We start from the raw sequence: 17,002 nt of genomic DNA on the forward strand, positions 1-17,002 counted from the left end.
TGCACCTTCAAGACTACTTCTCTGTGCCATGCTGCATCCACTTACTCTTTTAGTGCTTTGGCCTGTTGCATTTGCATGAGCCTCTGAGTGAGGTCCACCATCTGCACAGTCACTTTTACATTGTCGTACTACTGCTGGAGTTCGCGTGCCTCTATCTCTACACGCTGGATGTTAGGGTCCTCTTGCAGATTGGTGAGGACCTCGAATGACTCTTCCAACATCTTGGTGTAGTCCCTCATTGCACTGTTGATATCTTCCATCACTGATGTTATAGCGCCGGCGCGCTATTCTCTTACTCTCGGATGGGTGGACGATTGCACCTTCAACCGCAGCTTTGCTATCTGAAGCTTCATCTCTAGCTGAACCTTGGTCATTTATTTTTGTGTCTCATGCACCCCTGCTGCTAATATGTGGATGCGCACCTCTATTGGTGCGTCTGCTAGGATGTCCAGCTTGAGGACCATCTGATAGGCTTCTTTCAGTATCTGTACAACCTTCCTGTTCTGTGACACCACTTCGTCACGCTACAAGCTCAACTGCTCCATCTTGATCTTTTTCTCGCTCATAACTTGTAACGCGCGGCTCTCCCTAGCTCAGAGTTCTGTAGTATTCCCATCCTGCAGCACATAGAGCATCTCCCGTGGGAGCGCAGCCATGTTGATCTCTATCCCTTTTAGTGCACTAATTGTAGGCCTATCGGCCTCATTTGTTGTAACTAGTGCCCCCTCTTGCAGCACTATGGTGTTGGTTGTCTGATCGTATAACATTTTATTAGCTTCATCTGTCCCTACTGTGAGGCCGGTCGAAAGGGTACCATCCTGAGGAGTATGCACCTGCAACTCCTGAATCTGCGCTCTGAGGGCCCCTAACACAATCTGATTCTCGTCTATGAAATTCTGGAGGGCCTCTGTGGTGACGTTGCGCACTGTTTCACCTATGTTTTGAAGATCACCCTCAATAAGGGTGATCAGGTCGATTGACAGCTTGGAGGCTTTCACCTTCTTCCACGGCCCTGTCCACTCACTTGAGTGCTGACGCTTTAGTAGTGTTGATACTGTTTGTGGGTCCGCGCTAGCCTCTTCTTCCTCAGTCTCCATCTCTTTTTGTTGCCCATGTGAAGGCGACTTTTGGTCCTCGCGTACCTTCCTGGTTGCCTCCTATGCTGCTACTGCTGCAACCTTTTCCTATTCTGTTGTTATCTACGCATTGTCTCACACCTCCTACGCTTTTTCTACTGCGACTTCTTGCCTTCTCTTCTCTACCAACTATGCCATGTGCAGTTTGGCCTCCTCTTTCTTCTTCTCCATAGTAGACTTCTTTATCACTGTGATGTCTGGGGCACGCCACTCCAGTAGCCATGTCTCTAGTACATCAAAAATTACATCATCCATGGCTACAAAGGGTAGCCCGCTCCATTTCTTGGTTGGGTTCTTGCACACTCTGATATATATGCTGTGGAGGTCCGCTTTAAATTCTGCAAAACTTTGCAGGTTGTTGTAGATAATGGGTGATAACCGTGTCTTGCAGTTAATCCCCATTCTGATGTTCATTTCCATGAAAACCTAGAATATCTTACTGTCGCGGATCTGGTTCACGTCTTATGTGGCCCACAATGAAGCGTACTTCGTGGCCTTCAGCAGATCCTTGTCAATTGTGGGGAACTAATTGTCCTTCGGCAATTCCCCTACCACGAGCACTATGGACAGCAGAAGACATGCATATTGGAATGGTTTTCCTTGTTCCTGGGCCTCGTGACAATTTTCTAGGAACTCTTTACATAAGAACTCGGAACAATTGAACTGGACCCCCTTCGCACATTGCTCAGCAAGTGCCACCACTGGTGTGGGTACCTTGTTTGTGCCGCACTTGCGCATAACTTTACTCGCTAGTATCTGGGTCTCCACTTTAACAACATTGTTGTTGATGCTGGATATGGTGTAGCCCCTTTTCTTCTTCTCTAACTTGTATTTCTTTGTCATGGCCTTTGTGATGGTCAAGTCACTACTCTTCCCCTCCGAGATGTCTGCGAGGTCCTCTCTTTTGCATGGAAGCTAGGTAATTCAGTGGATTAAGTGGTCCATGATGGGGATGGGCTCCTCCAGCCACAAACACCCACCATGCACTAGGAAGAGCAGCTACTTGATGATGAATATTGTTATTTGGGAGCAGTGGAAATGCGACACCCGGAGCAGGTTTAATAACCTTGCCTTTTATACTCCGCGTAACCACTTTTGTGGCTCTAATTCGATAACCCCCACCATGGTGTTCTGCTTGGGCTTGGTGAGCTGCACGATCTCTAGATGAGGGAAATTCTCCTGTTCAGTGAGATCCCAATATTCAAATTTCAATTTAGGCACTCGCCCCAGGTGTGTGCCATCAAAGATGATGTCATCCGGGAGGAGCGAAGTCTAGAGAGAGCTCTTGCTCTAATCGAGATCCTTGGGCACTTTTTGCTTCACCTCCCATGGATGGATATAGGCAGGCAACGTTTTTGGATGGTGCGTAGCCTCAGTTTCTTCCTCCATGCCTTCATCATCATCTTCTTTAATAATAAGGTCCTCCAAGTCTTCCTCCTCGTCAGTTTCCAAGTTAGCTGCATTCCGTTTCTCCTACATCATTAACCTGGTGTGCATCGGGTTTTGAGGGGACACACGTAAAGAAATCATCGGCTATTTGCCTTTCTTCGGCTTCGGTGTGTGCTATGATTTAGGGATTTCTACAACAATCCTAGTGCCTTCAAGTGCATCTTCCACAGTCAGGGCCTGCGCGGCCTCTTTAGTAGTCATCTTTGCGATTTCCCTAACTTCTTGTGATCTTGCCATCTTGCTAGTCCAGAAATATTTCAATCGCGTAATCAGGGTCTCAATCAATGCTCGGCACAGGGAAAAAAAATATCGGCTCAGAATACACTGGGCATACAACAACTCAATTTACAAATGACCAAGTGTTGTTTGTTGGGTAGCCCTTTGTAATTTATAGTGCCTTTTGAATTTGAATTCGACCGTTCCCCCCAAATCCGATTCATTAATGCTCCCTTGGCGGTAGATTTTCTAAAATCTTGCCCATAAATCATGCCTTAAATTCCCATCGCTTGCTCGGTTTGGTCTCAAGCCAAGAATCACATCGTGAATAGTGACTCCAACGATCACTTTCCAGCCAACCAGCATGGCAACGTAGCCCCCCTTGCGCGGTTGCGGACCTTGTGACAATTTGCTCCTGCGCATAACTACAACATCGCGTAGCTCCCGGGCAGAGTAGTTTATACTCTTGCGCTTCCTCTCAACTGCTTGGAGCACTAAGAGTGTACTTCCCACAGCTAGTCAGGTGGTTGCACCACCTGTATAGGGTTTCATCCGGTCATCCATCACTTTTCCCGAAAAATACACACCTTTTATGGTTACTGGCTGCGTTGCGCACTTTATCATTTGCAGTACGCCACCATGGTTGATCCGTTTAGTAATATGGGGTCCTATCCAAGGCATCAGGTTGATCAACTCGTGGCGGTAGTCCCCAAATTCGTCAACGTGATCGTGCGCACCCTGTTCTCTCACCCTGGTCTTCTTATCAAGAAAATCTTCGTTTATCTCGTCCTCAAGATTTTGGACTTCTGCTTCTACCAGAGCACTTTTCTCCCTTAATCGCACCCTTTCTTTCATAATTTCTTAGAGCCTAGGACCACCGTGTTAGATTTCTTCCTCAAGTCCTAAGCGTTCTGCTTCTTTCAGCTGCACAATCCGTTTTTCCAAGGCTCTGCGAACCATCGTATCTGTCGGTGATGCTATGTGCGGAGTAGGAATTTTATAATCTATGGGGATTATAGTGTTCTCTCCATACTCCACCCTTGGAGGCACCCGTGCTGTCAGTTTCTTGCACATGGTCCTATAAGCCCATAGAACCGCTGGCATGCACACGTCCCAATCAATCCGTTGTGCATTGTGTACATTGTTCAATGCTTCTCATACTTTGTTAAAGGCTTCTACGTGGATAAATTTCTACGCACTTGGTCTTTCCATACTCCATGGTTCGAACCAAAGGGGTCATTCATGCCATTTCCTTAACAGCACCTACTTACTGACCGTGCCTCCTAACGTGAACGTTGTGTGCATCTGCCTAGGTTTCATACCATATTCATGTATCCATCTCAACAGGTGGGCGCGCAGACCATTTCATCCGATAATATTGTTTGTTAATCACATCTGAGGCTTCCCAAACTACATGTGCATCATTCTTCTACATTCGTGGCAGTCCTCAAAGCTTCCTTGTGCTTACCCCACCACCTCGTAGACATAGCACACAGTACCCATTTGAAATCCTCAAAGCGTTGGTGTTTCAACACCTCCCTTTCAAATATGTTTAGGAAGTCATCTACCTCGCTTAAACCATCATACATAAGCAGATCCCTTACCTCCATTGATACATAGTGCAATGATATCATCATCATGTTATAGTTCAGCGTGGTTACCTCATGTAACTGGTTCTGCCATCGTTCTATCTCCTCGCCAGAATCCGATGTGCAGGAGCTTTCACGCTCCCATGAGATTCATCCATCCGTGGTTGGATTTACCCTATCTTAATCTCGTGGGGTTATCTTGTAGATGAAGTCCAAGTCATCATCACTTTCATTGTCGTGCACTGGCTCTATGTAGCAAAATCCTTCTTTAGGGTCCAAAGGTACAACTACGTGTAGAGACTTTTTCTCAAAAATCATCTTGCGCTTGTTCAAATTTATCACCCCATTCATGTTAGTGGTCCAATCTATTCCTAATAGCACAGGGTATGGATTGCTGTCATCAACTATCTCTATCACTTCAAAATATGCTAGCGCATTTGCTCCTTCGATATCCACTTTGATTCCCTGCAATCTTCCCATCAGTAGGATATTTTGTTGGTTTACCATTCGTAGTTGGATAAAAGACCATTGTAGCGTAGGCCTTCCCATGTGCTCCTAGGTCTCCTTCGGCAGAACGTTCGCGTCCAATCCCAGGTCCTGAATCACTTGGTACATCTAATATTCTCCAATCTACACGGTCAATCTCATCTCCCTTCCCATCCTCGTCGTGTTCTTTTCGAGCTTCCGACTACACACAGTTCTCCTGGCGTAGTCCCAACACATCTATTTATGAGTTGCTGCAACCCCTTTACAACCTTGCTGTCGTGCAATAGCTTCATGCATGTTTCCAGAAATTTTGTGAGCATTGATGGGTCCATTTCTGACTCCAGTCCGACTTTTCTTCCTGATGTGGAGGCATCAATGAAGCTCTTCCTAGCTTCCATGAAGGTTTCCTTAGCGCGCTCCAAATCAAACTCAAGTTCTTTCGTCAGAGCCTTGTGAACCCAAGTACTCTCTTCGGGCTTCTTGCCTTTTTCATCCCCTGTTGTAATTCCACTTTGGAGCACAATATTCACATTCGATTCTTCCTCATGCGACTTAGACCTCATCATTTGCAGGCTCTTAGTTGAGGGAGGTTGGAGCGCTCCCTTGTCACGCAACCTTGCTATCAGTGTGGGACGATCCTCCATCTCATGATTAAACAAAGTACAATATAGGCATGATGGATGTGTCGGATTTGTACAATGACAGGCATAATGTCCTGGCCCTCCGCAATTGTAACATATCATATGTCCGAAACCTCTTCCAGGTCCTCCTCCACCTCGGCCTTCTCTGTGCCCCTGAAATCTGGTTCGCGCCATCCTTGTGTTTTGGTCAAGGGGCCAAATTTCAGCCTGAAATCTATAGGTAGGATTCCTATCTATCATCAACTCATAACTTCTACAGGTGCACTCATCATGTCCCACTGAAGTACATAAGTTATAGAACAACTGCTATGAATTCTGTGTGTAATTCTATAATAAATGGTAGTTATCTATAGCATGCTTTCCTCCTATTTGATAAATCGCGCACCACAATGCAGGCACTGTGGTAGGTCCTGCTTGTTCCTCCGGTCTCAATGGCATTGGTCCTACTCCCATGATGTAATTTGCGAACACTGGGCAGTGGTCCTTGTCATGTCCCTGACCCTTGCACTTTATGCACCATACCTCATCGTGCACTTCTCGGCGAGCTAACCTGTCTGGTTTCAGAATCTGTATCTCAAGGCACAAGTTTTTCAACTGGGCATGAATCTTCTGAACTCCCAGGTTGGGATCTTATATTGGGGTCTCATGTAGTATGATCGTGATATCCAAGGCCTCGACTTGAGTGGTTAGCCACTATTGTCAAAATGTGTTCCTCAAATGTGGCGTTAACGATGCTATAAAGCAATCACAGTATTGTCCATCCGTCAAACTCATGTTAGCTTCTCGAATTGTGCACTTCAGTCTCTGATCCAACTCCCAAGGGGTCTCGCTTGGTAGGATTTTGATTTCCTTGAACGCAATGATCAACTGCACCTCTAACTTCGACCTACTAAATTCTTTGTTTAGCACAATTTGGATATCCACGATCCTCGCATTTAGATTATCATTGGAATGCTTAATCTACTAGGTCAGTGTACGATCCTGCAGAGTGCTGACCAAATGTTGCCTTCTTTATATTATCATCCGTGACTCCCTGCACTTCCCATACAACATTTATCATGAACCAAAACTGGTCGAGATCTTCATTTCCTACTCCCTTGAACACTGGCAACTTTATTGCACTTGTCATATTGACTCGCATTGGTGGCAGAGGTGGTATGGGCGAAGATGGGGGTGAAGACGATGAAACTGGCAATGGTGTGGGTGGGGGTGGTATACATGGAATCCTCTGCCTTATCAAATTAATCGCACTTCTTGGTGAGACCTTTGCGAGCTCTTCCTCATTCCCTCATGGAGGTGAAATCAAGGGGCTAGGTTTTAGTTCTGCAATACCTTCATTTCAGTATATTCTCCCACTTCGCATAGCCCCAAACATCAATTTATTTGCATAACCCACTTTCCGCACAGTAGCATTTTAATCCAAGTGTTCAAAGACTTAACATACTTACCTCGGGGTCCTTTCAGGAATCGTCACTCTGCATTGCTATAGCTGACTGAAATATCTACTATGAACTCAGTGATGAATCCTCCTATAATTCGATCAAGCCATTGATCAGTAATGCACACGATCTTATCCTCCAATGCTTCCAATCTGCATACCTATTATGGAGTCAACACAATACGTCTATCGAGCTTGCACCTTCCTTGGCTATCTGCTAGCTCCATGATCCACTTGTACAACTCAGTAAAGAAAGATGTGAAGGAAATTTCGTGGATCTCTATGTATAGGTAGCAGTCTAACCACTCTTCTTTAGATGTTCATGGATTCCTATTCTCCTGTGCCGCAAACTCGTGAATCTTCCTATCCAACCTGTTAACACTCATGTTGTCCCTTGGCTGCTTAAGGGATATGGTTGAGGTAACCACTAACCAATCTTTAGACTGCAGGTTCTAGCCCACTTGCAATCAGAGAGGGCTCTCTCTTAATGGTTTAGCTTTGTTTATGATGATTTTAGGCTAGTTATTGATTTCAAGGGGTTTTGTTTAAGTTTTGGTGGGAAGGATGAAGCTTCCAAGTAGAGAGGTAGGTATAGTATGAAAGTTTCAAACCATTGGGCATGGAGTCAAGGAATGGGACTGCTGGTGCGTTTTCTTGGTCACAAGAGGAATATGGAGCAAGATAACAACACATGAAACAACATTCAAGCTAGATGGAGATGGATTGAAGGCTAAGGAATGAGAGGAAATTAAGATCCTCTCATTCAGCTTTAACCGAGGGAAGATGAATGAGCTCTATCTAGGAGCAGTGAAGAATTCCTAGATAACTGTCAAACATGGGTGAATTAGGGAACTATGAGGCAAAGGGAATTCATATTCATTACCAATTCATATGAAAACGTAAGGAAACAGTAGAAATTGAGCATAGAGTGCGGTTAAACAAAGCCTAAGCTATTCATCTTTCCTGCTATTTCAGATGGTGACATATGTATGACATATCATATATCAATCGAAAACAGAGGTAGAAAACACTTATTGGGTCATGTTGCAGCACAAGAATTCCATAATTCACTCTTCAAAACATTAATAACACACCAGACAGTCCCTCTTCTGAACTTTCAGCAGTCTTTGATTAGAGAAACCATCAAACATACAGAACGAGTCTCTAGTGTAGCGAATCAACCAACCAACCCTCTAAACAATAAATTAGGGTGGTTTATATAGAGAAAATTTCCAAAAATATCTATTACAACATACCTTAAACAGGTTTGAGGGAAATGAGTTTATTAACCTAATCTTGTCCTGAAATTAATGCAAGAAAATATCTTTGAGCTGCGCTAGAGGCAGCTGTATCAAAATGAGTTAATATGGTGTCCTTATGGCTCTGCACTATTCATTTAACCATAACTGTTCTTTCGATTTTAATCCCCTACTCTTGAGTGGTTTTGATGTGCATTAACTGTGATTTGAGAGCCTTAAATGGCTTCACCGCTTTCTTTGACTTTGCTTGGGGTCCTTTAATGTTCACCTGCTTTGGTATTGTCGATCTGATACTCTTTGTCGCTTCACTGATACTCTTTGATTTGATCAGGGCATCTTTCCTCTGATACTCTTTCACAGTCGAATCGGGCCACTTTCACTCCCTTGATGTGTTTGAAACTACCAAATCGCCCTTTTTCTTCCCTTTCAAGGCAAAAATGGCTGCTGCAAATGATTTTCGTGGCCTCTGGAATGATATCGGCGCTCGCCGATCTGAACATGAATCTAAATGAAGAAATCCTATAAAATTGCGAATTTTTGGGTTTTGCACATAGACGAGCCATGAGAGGCCCTCCATTTTGGCCAATTTTTCTTAGCGATGCACTAATCACACATCGAAAACTACCTCAATTTTTCATTTCGGGCATCCTTTGCTCCGATTTTTGCCTTTCATGCCTTTTTCGGTTATGATGTCAGCATGATGTAAGCGGTGGGTCCTGGTACGGCATGGTGATGTGGCAGTACGGCAGGGTGATGTGGTGGCAGTGACACATAACTGTGGGGGGGGTCGACGCAGAGGTGACGTGGCGGAGACATCACAGGTGGATAACGGTATCCGGTTTTCTCCCGCACCGCTTTTCCGTGTAGGTGGTATTGGGGGAGGGGCCTCCAAACACACCAGGAGGCCGACACGTGGCGGGGGTACGGCAGGGAAACCACCCATCCCCCGGACATTAACCTCCAGCGGATCGGGGAGTCGGAATGACAGCCCACCATTGGATCTGGAGCACTGGCCATTGGACAGCTAGCGGGTTAATTGGGGTGGCATGCAACTTTGGAGCAGCGCCCACGCGAATATTAAATTATAATATGTCGTGGGGGGTTCCAAAACCTTGGTTAATGTGGGTTTTATGTGTTATGCGAGGCTAACGTTCAATGTTTAATTGAAACTTTTAAACACTTAACCTTAAACAGCGAGCTCGAAATGGTAGAACAGTGAGGTTTTAAGGGTAAACGGGTGGGCGATGGTTATTAATTTAACCAGGAGTTAAACTAACTCCAGGTTTTTAGGACGCGGAAGGGTTAATAGCAGTCCCATATGGACTATTATTCCCCAAGACTGTATTATATGGCTATAATGCCATAGGGTGGGATATTTAATATGTTTTTTGGAATTTCATATAGTTTTTGTAGTAATAGGGATGGGAAAGTGACTAGGGAGCTATGTAATAGAAGTAGAGGTTAATATGAGTTTGTGAGGTGAAGGAGTAGGGGAGAGGCTAAGTTTATGTACTGAAGCTTAGTCATAGGACATGAATGAAAAGTAGAAGAGTGATTTTTACACAAGAAATGTGGCTTCTTTTCATTGAAAGAAGTCAGAACTTGACTTGATATTCTACAAAAATGAACTGAAAGCAGGACTTGTTGGGGAGATCCCAAGGTCCTCAAGGGGGTGTTAGTAAGAAAATTTTGAGGGGGAGGGTGAAAGGGAGTTAGACATGCTACCAAAGTTCTGCCATTGGAAAACTGCTTTAACCTTTCTGTGATTGATGAGATGAGCTTTGGTTGATAGTACAAGAGGTGATCCAAACCTTGCTTTTGCAACCTCAAACTACCTACCCAGCCTCCTACACCTAACATTTTTTCTTCTTTTTGCATGGGTGAACCTAGACTTGCAGACCCTGATTATCTTCTTTTCTTTTGACTGCCCTCTTATCTAAATGTACCCTTATTTCTCTCGAGGGCCCAGATTAAGCAGTTGGGCTCCTTCATTTCTCTGCCTATCTACTGTTCTGCCAAGCTTAAGCTATTTGGATGGACACTTTATTCTCTATCTCTAAAACAAGAAATTTAAACCTAGGGAAGCCAAGATTAAGCTGTTTGGCCTTCCCTTAACTGTGAAATCTTTCAAAAATGGAACTTTTGCAGCATGGAAAAGATGAACATTTTTGGCACTTCCACTGTCAATCATGAAATATGAAACCTATTGGTATAGGAAGCTAACAGTGGCTCCACTTGGGGATGGCTTTTCCTTGTGAAAAGTCAAGAACAGCAGGTCAGATTGCCTTGATTTTTAATTGCTGTTGTACTCTGAGAACCTCCCTTTGCTGGCTACTTTATTTATATATATGATAGCAGACTTGAAGAGCTTAGGGCCTTCACTTCGGGCTTCAACTATAGGAAGCTGCTATCCAGACAAAAAACCAAAATCCTACCTACCTACTCTAATCAGCACTTTCTTTGTTGGTTAGGTGAAATGAAATAGCCAATGCAGCCACTTAAGCATTATAAACATCAATGCTTTATGCTGCCTGTATTTGATGGTGTTTAAAACTGAGATCTTACAATAAAATCTGGCTTTGTTGAACTTTGGGAAGACAAGGAAACTCCTGATCTCCTTTGCTGAATCTAGAAACTGTACAAAAGGATCTTGAAAAATATATGCACTACTCCTGAGCTGAATCAAACAACTGTGCAAGTGTTCTGGATAGCTTTCATGCCATGAACCTGAAATATCATCCTTGTCTTCACCACCCTTCATGCTTTCAACTGCTGTTTGTGATGATATTTTAATTGACTGTAGGGCCTATCTACTGTAACCATTATCATCTTGATTTGGGCCTTCATGGTCTATGAATGGAGAAGTATTCTGATTTCTCTCCTCATTCGACCTGTCAGCTATTGGATCATAGAGAGTTTGGAAGGTCTGTTGTAATTTATTACATATAGTTTCAAATGGAACTTGACAGATTCCTACTAGTTGTTCTTCCTTTTCTTTGAATAATTCAGATGATTCAAAACAAAAGGGCAAGGAACCAACTTGGATTTTTTGATCATATGTTGCTGCTTCCACGCCTTTTTCTGCTATCTGATGTTCAATGGGATTCTGGGACTGCAAATTTAGATATGAAAATTTTTGAACAATGATTTGATTGCTTTCCAGATGGTCAATACCAAGGCTTGCTGATATTTGATTTTTTGTAGCATGATAGTTATCTCTGATAAACTGAATAGACTCAAAACAAAATGGTAAAGTTCCTTCACTTATTTCAAAATTTTCTGCACTTTCCTCCTCATTCTTATTGCTGAAGTGAACGGGCTGATTAGTACCTTGAAGTTGTTGAACCTAAATCTCTTTGTCTTTGCCCAAATTATCTTCTGATTCATCTGCAAGGTTATTTTGGATCTGAAAAACATAGTCATCATCATATTGATCATATTTGGGCACATTATTAAAAGAAGTCGTATTATCGAATGTGCATAGTAAATTAAGGGATTTCTCCTCCACACATTGTTTTGTGAATCTATTTTATGATCTATGGTTGGTTGAATTGGTAAAAATCTGTTCAGAGATGTCAACCCTTTCTTCTTGTGGAGAAAAAGTGTCATGGTAATCTGAACATTCAACTTTCATTGTGATCTTCTGCTTTAATCCCTCTACTTTCTTTATCAAGATATCAAGTTCTTCCTCTTTTTCTGCTTTCAGCTTCCTCTCCCTAACTTTCAGATTAACCTCTACATCTACTACCATGTTCTGCATCTGTTGCATAGTGGAGGGGTTTCTCTCTCTCAGATGAAATTCTATCTCTGGATCAAATGCTGTTGGATAATGCAATAGAGCCAAATCAGGGGGAGGTTTTATATTCAATGGCATTGAATGATAAATTTGATTGAATCTGTCTGAAAATTGTTGTACTATCTCATCTGGATGTCTTTTTAACTGATTATATTCTTCTATGATCATGAAGAGGTTGACTTTGATTATCCATCTATCAAGGAAGAGTTTGAGAAATTGCTCAAGATTTGAGATGCTTGCGTGAGGAAACGTTTTGAACCAACTCTTGACTTTGCCTTGCAACGAAAGAGCGAAAAGCCTAATACTAACATTCACAACGTCCACTTCAAATAAGTTAAGATAATCTTCAAAAACTTGGACATGCTTTTGAGCAGTAACTCCATCCTCTCCATCAAATCTTGGGAGATACTCAAGATGATTTTTAGGCAAAGGTTTGAGCATGGGAGGAAAAATGAGAGGTTTATATCTATCAGGAACTTTATGAGGCACGAGAGTGTGTACAGGGATTGAATGATTGGGCTCGATATGAATAGGGATAGGATGATTTGCTTTGATACTTGTTTCCTCCTTGGATGTATGATGATCTTCAGCAGCATTTAAAGGTTGCTGTTCTAATGTGCAAGGAGGGCTTTCCTCAACATTTTCAAAAGGAAAATAAAAAAATTAAAATTTAAACTCGCACTTAAAATACAATATACATAGCAAAATTTTATGGAAGAGAAAGAACATGACCTCTTGGATAATAATCCGGGTCAACAGCCTGATATTCTCATATATTTCTTTTGGGTTCATTTCTCCAGTGGAATCTTTATTATGAGGATGATGTGGAGTCTCCAGGTGGATAAACCAACTTTGAAGGGTCTGATCTCTGTCCACCAACACAGACCAGAGCTAAATATGGAATAAACTAAAAAAGGGGAATTTCTTCAGAAAACAAAATATTTTGAGATTTTATGAGAATTTTTTATTTTTTGGGATTTTTCAAAACAAGTTTAAGACTTATTTGAAAGGCAAACTGATCAAAAATGGGGATTTACAGCAATAAACAAATGATTCCTCCCCAGTGGAGTCGCCATTATGTTAACACTCAGGTTGTCCCTTGGCTCCTTAAGGGATACGGCCGAGGTAACCACTAACCAATCTTTGGACTGCAGGTTCTAGCCCACCTGCAATTAGAGAGGGCTCTCTCTTAATGATTTAGCTTTGTTGATGATGATTTTAGGCTAGTTATTGATTTCAAGGGGTTTTGTTTAAGTTTTGGTGGGAAGGATGATGCTTCCAAGTAGAGAGGTAGGTATAGTATGAAAGTTTCAAACCATTGGGCATGGAGTCAAGGAATAGGACTGCTGGTGCGTTTTCTTGGTCACAAGAGGAATATGGAGCAAGATAGCAACACATGAAACAACATTCAAGCTAGATGGAGATGGATTGGAGGCTAAGGAATGAGAGGCAATTAAGAATCTCTCATTCAGCTTTAACCGAGGGAAGGTGAATGAGCTCTATCTAGGAGCAGTGAAGAATTCCTAGATAGCTATCAAACATGGGTGAATTAGGGAAATATGAGCCAAAGGGAATTCATATTCATTACCAATTCAGATGAAAACATAAGGAAACAACAGAAATTGAGCATAGAGTGCGGTTAAACAAAACCTAAGCTATTCATCTTTCATGCTATTTCAGATGGTGACATATGTATGACATATCATATATCAATGGAAAACAGAGGTAGAAAACACTTATTGGGTCATGTTGCAGCACAAGAATTCCATAATTCACTCTTCAAAACATTAATAACACAGCAGAAAGTCCCTCTTCCGAACTTTCAACAGTCTTTGATGAAAGAAACCATCAAACATACAGAGCGAGTCTCTAGTGGAGCAAATCAACCAACCAACCCTCTAAACAGTAAAATAGGGTGGTTTATATAGAGAAAATTTCCAAAAATATCTATTACAGCAGACCTTAAACAGGTCTGATGGAAATGAGTTTTTTAACCTAATCTTGTCCTGAACTTAATGCAAGAAAATATCTTTGAGCTGCGCTGGAGGCAGCTGTATCAAAATGAGTTAGTATGGTGTCCTCATGGCTTTGCGCTGTTCATTTAGCCATAATTGTGCTTTGGATTTTGATCCCCTGCTCTTGAGTGGTTTTGATGTGCATTAACTATGATTTGAGAGCCTTAAATGGCTTCACCGCTTTCTTTGACTTTGCTTGGGGGCCTTTAATGTTCACCTGCTTTGGTATTGCCGATCTGATACTCTTTGCCGCTTCACTGATACTCTTTGATTTGATCAGGGCATCTTTCCTCTGATACTCTTTCACAGTCGAATCGGGCCGCTTTCACTCCCTTGATGTGTTTGAAACTGTCAAATCGCCCTTTTTCTGCCCTTTCAAGGCAAAAATGGCTGCTGCAAATGCTTTTCGTGGCCTCTGGAATGATATCGGTGCTGGCCGATCTGAACATGAATATAAATGAAGAAATCCTGTCAAATTGCGAATTTTTGGGTTTTGCAGGTAGCTGAGCCATGAGAGGCCCTACATTTTGACCAATTTTTCTTAGCGATGCACTAATCGCGCATCGAAAACTGCCTCAATTTTTCATTCCAGGCATCCTTTGCTGTGATTTTCGCCTTTCGCGCCTTTTTCGGTGATGACATCAGCATGACGTCAGCGGTGGGTCCCGGTACGGCATGGTGAGATGGCAGGGTGATGTGGCAGTATGGTAGGGTGATTTGGTGGTAGTGACACATAACAGTGGGGGGGGGTCGACACAGATGTGACGTGGCGGTGACATCACAGGCGGGGAGCGGTATTCGGTTTTCTCCTGCACCGCTTTTCCGCGTAGGTGGTATTGGGGGAGGGGCCTCTGAACACGCTGGGAGGCCGACACGTGGCGAGGGTACAGCAGGGAAATCGCCCATCCCCCAGATGTTAATCTCCGGCGGATAGGGGAGCAGGAATGACTTCCCACCCTTGGATCTGGAGCGCTGGCCATCGGATGACTGGCGGGTGAATTGGGGTGGCATGCAACTTTGGAGCGGGGCCCGCGCGAATATTAAATGATAATATGCCATGGGGGGGTCCAAAACCTTGGTTAATGTGGGTTTTATGTGTTATGCGGGGGTAACGTTCAATGTTTAATTGAAACTTTTAAACACTGAACCTTAAACAGCGAGCGCGAAATGGTAGAACAGTAAGGTTTTAAGGGTAAAGGGGTGGGCGATGGTTATTAATTTAACCAGGGGTTAAACTAACTCCAGGTTTTTAGGACGCGGAAGGGTTAATAGTAGTCCCAGATGGACTATTATTCCCCAAGACTGTATTATATGGCTATAATGCCATAGGGTGGGATATTTAATATGTTTTTTGGAATTTCATATAGTTTTTGTAGTAATAGGGATGGGAAAGTGACTAGGGAGCTATGTAATAGAATTAGAGGTTAATATGAGTTTGTGAGGTGAAGGAGTAGGGGAGAGGCTAAGTTTATGTACTGAAGCTTAGTCATAGGAAGTGAATGAAAAGTAGAAGAGTGATTTTTACACAAGAAATGTGGCTTCTTTTCATTGAAAGAAGTCAAAACTTGACTTGATATTCTACAAAAATGAACTGAAAGCAGGACTTGTTGGGGAGATCCCAAGGTCCTCAAGGGGGTGTTAGTAAGAAACTTTTGAGGGGGAGGGTGAAAGGGAGTTAGACATGCTACCAGAGTTCTGCCATTGGACAACTGCTTTAACCTTTCTGTGATTGATGAGATGAGCTCTGATTGATAGTACAAGAGGTGATCCAAACCTTGCTTCTGCAACCTCAAACTACCTACCCAGCCTCCTACACCTAACATTTTTTCTTCTTTTTGCATGGGTGCACTTAGACTTGCAGACCCTGATTATCCTCTTTTCTTTTGACTGCCCTCCTATCTAAATGTACCCTTATTTCTCCCGAGGGCCCAGATTAAGCAGTTGGGCTCCTTCGTTTCTTTGCCTATCTACTGTTCTGCCAAGCTTAAGCTATTTGGATGGACACTTTATTCTCTATCTCTAAAACAAGAAATTTAAACCTAGGGAAGCCGAGATTAAGCTATTTGGCCTTCCCTTAACTGTGAAATCTTTCAAAAATGGAACTTTTTCAGCATCGAAAAGATGAACATTTTTGGAACTTCCACTGTCAATCATGAAATATGAAACCTATTGATATAGGAAGCTAACACAACCAATCCTCAATTCCTTTCTTAGTTGGATTCCAGTGATATGACATCAGACATCTCTATGCAGATCATTATCCCAACAATGGAACCATTTGTTGGCTTGTTGGGGCCTGACCCAGTTTCAAAGTTAATTCGCCAAACAAATCCATATACTATTGGCCTTTTCTGCAACATTCCATGGAGCACAGACTGAGGTTGCACCCAAAGTAGTATGGGGGGCTGCTGGAACCAAGTTTCCGCACCCTTGAGATGTCTGAGAGATTGATTCAATCCAACTATTAGTCCATGTGCACAGATTACTTCGTGCGCTTCCCTAGCCTTTGCGCCCTGATATATTTGCCTTCGCGTAGCACTAACCAGGGTTGTGGGGCTTCCACACTGCTAGAGCAGTGCTCTGCACTATTTATGGGTTAATAATCTTCGCGTAAATGGATTCCTTATGTTATATTTATTTATATAGCACATTCAAATAAGTTTGCACAAAAAATAAATAGTAAACTGGCAATTCATACCCAATAATACATAAAACAGGAAAAGATACACAAAAATATGGTTAAACTTCTCTTTATTAATTCTTCCCACTATTACAGACTCGACTTGCCCTACGCACTGAGCTACAGGGGTCCGCACACTCAGCTGCAGACTACTAGGCCTCTGTGCACACAGCTACAAAGCCTTCTCCTACTCTACGACCCAAAGACACAACTTACACTTCGACTAAATCCCTTAGACTCATCATGCTTAGATTCCATTCAATATTTTCTACACTTAGAGCCTCGCTCTATTTATAC

Source organism: Pinus tabuliformis, chromosome 8 (genome assembly GCF_031772625.1).
Source record: "Pinus tabuliformis cultivar Carrire ecotype Pingquan chromosome 8, CPIR1, whole genome shotgun sequence".
Lineage (NCBI taxonomy): Eukaryota > Viridiplantae > Streptophyta > Pinopsida > Pinales > Pinaceae > Pinus > Pinus tabuliformis.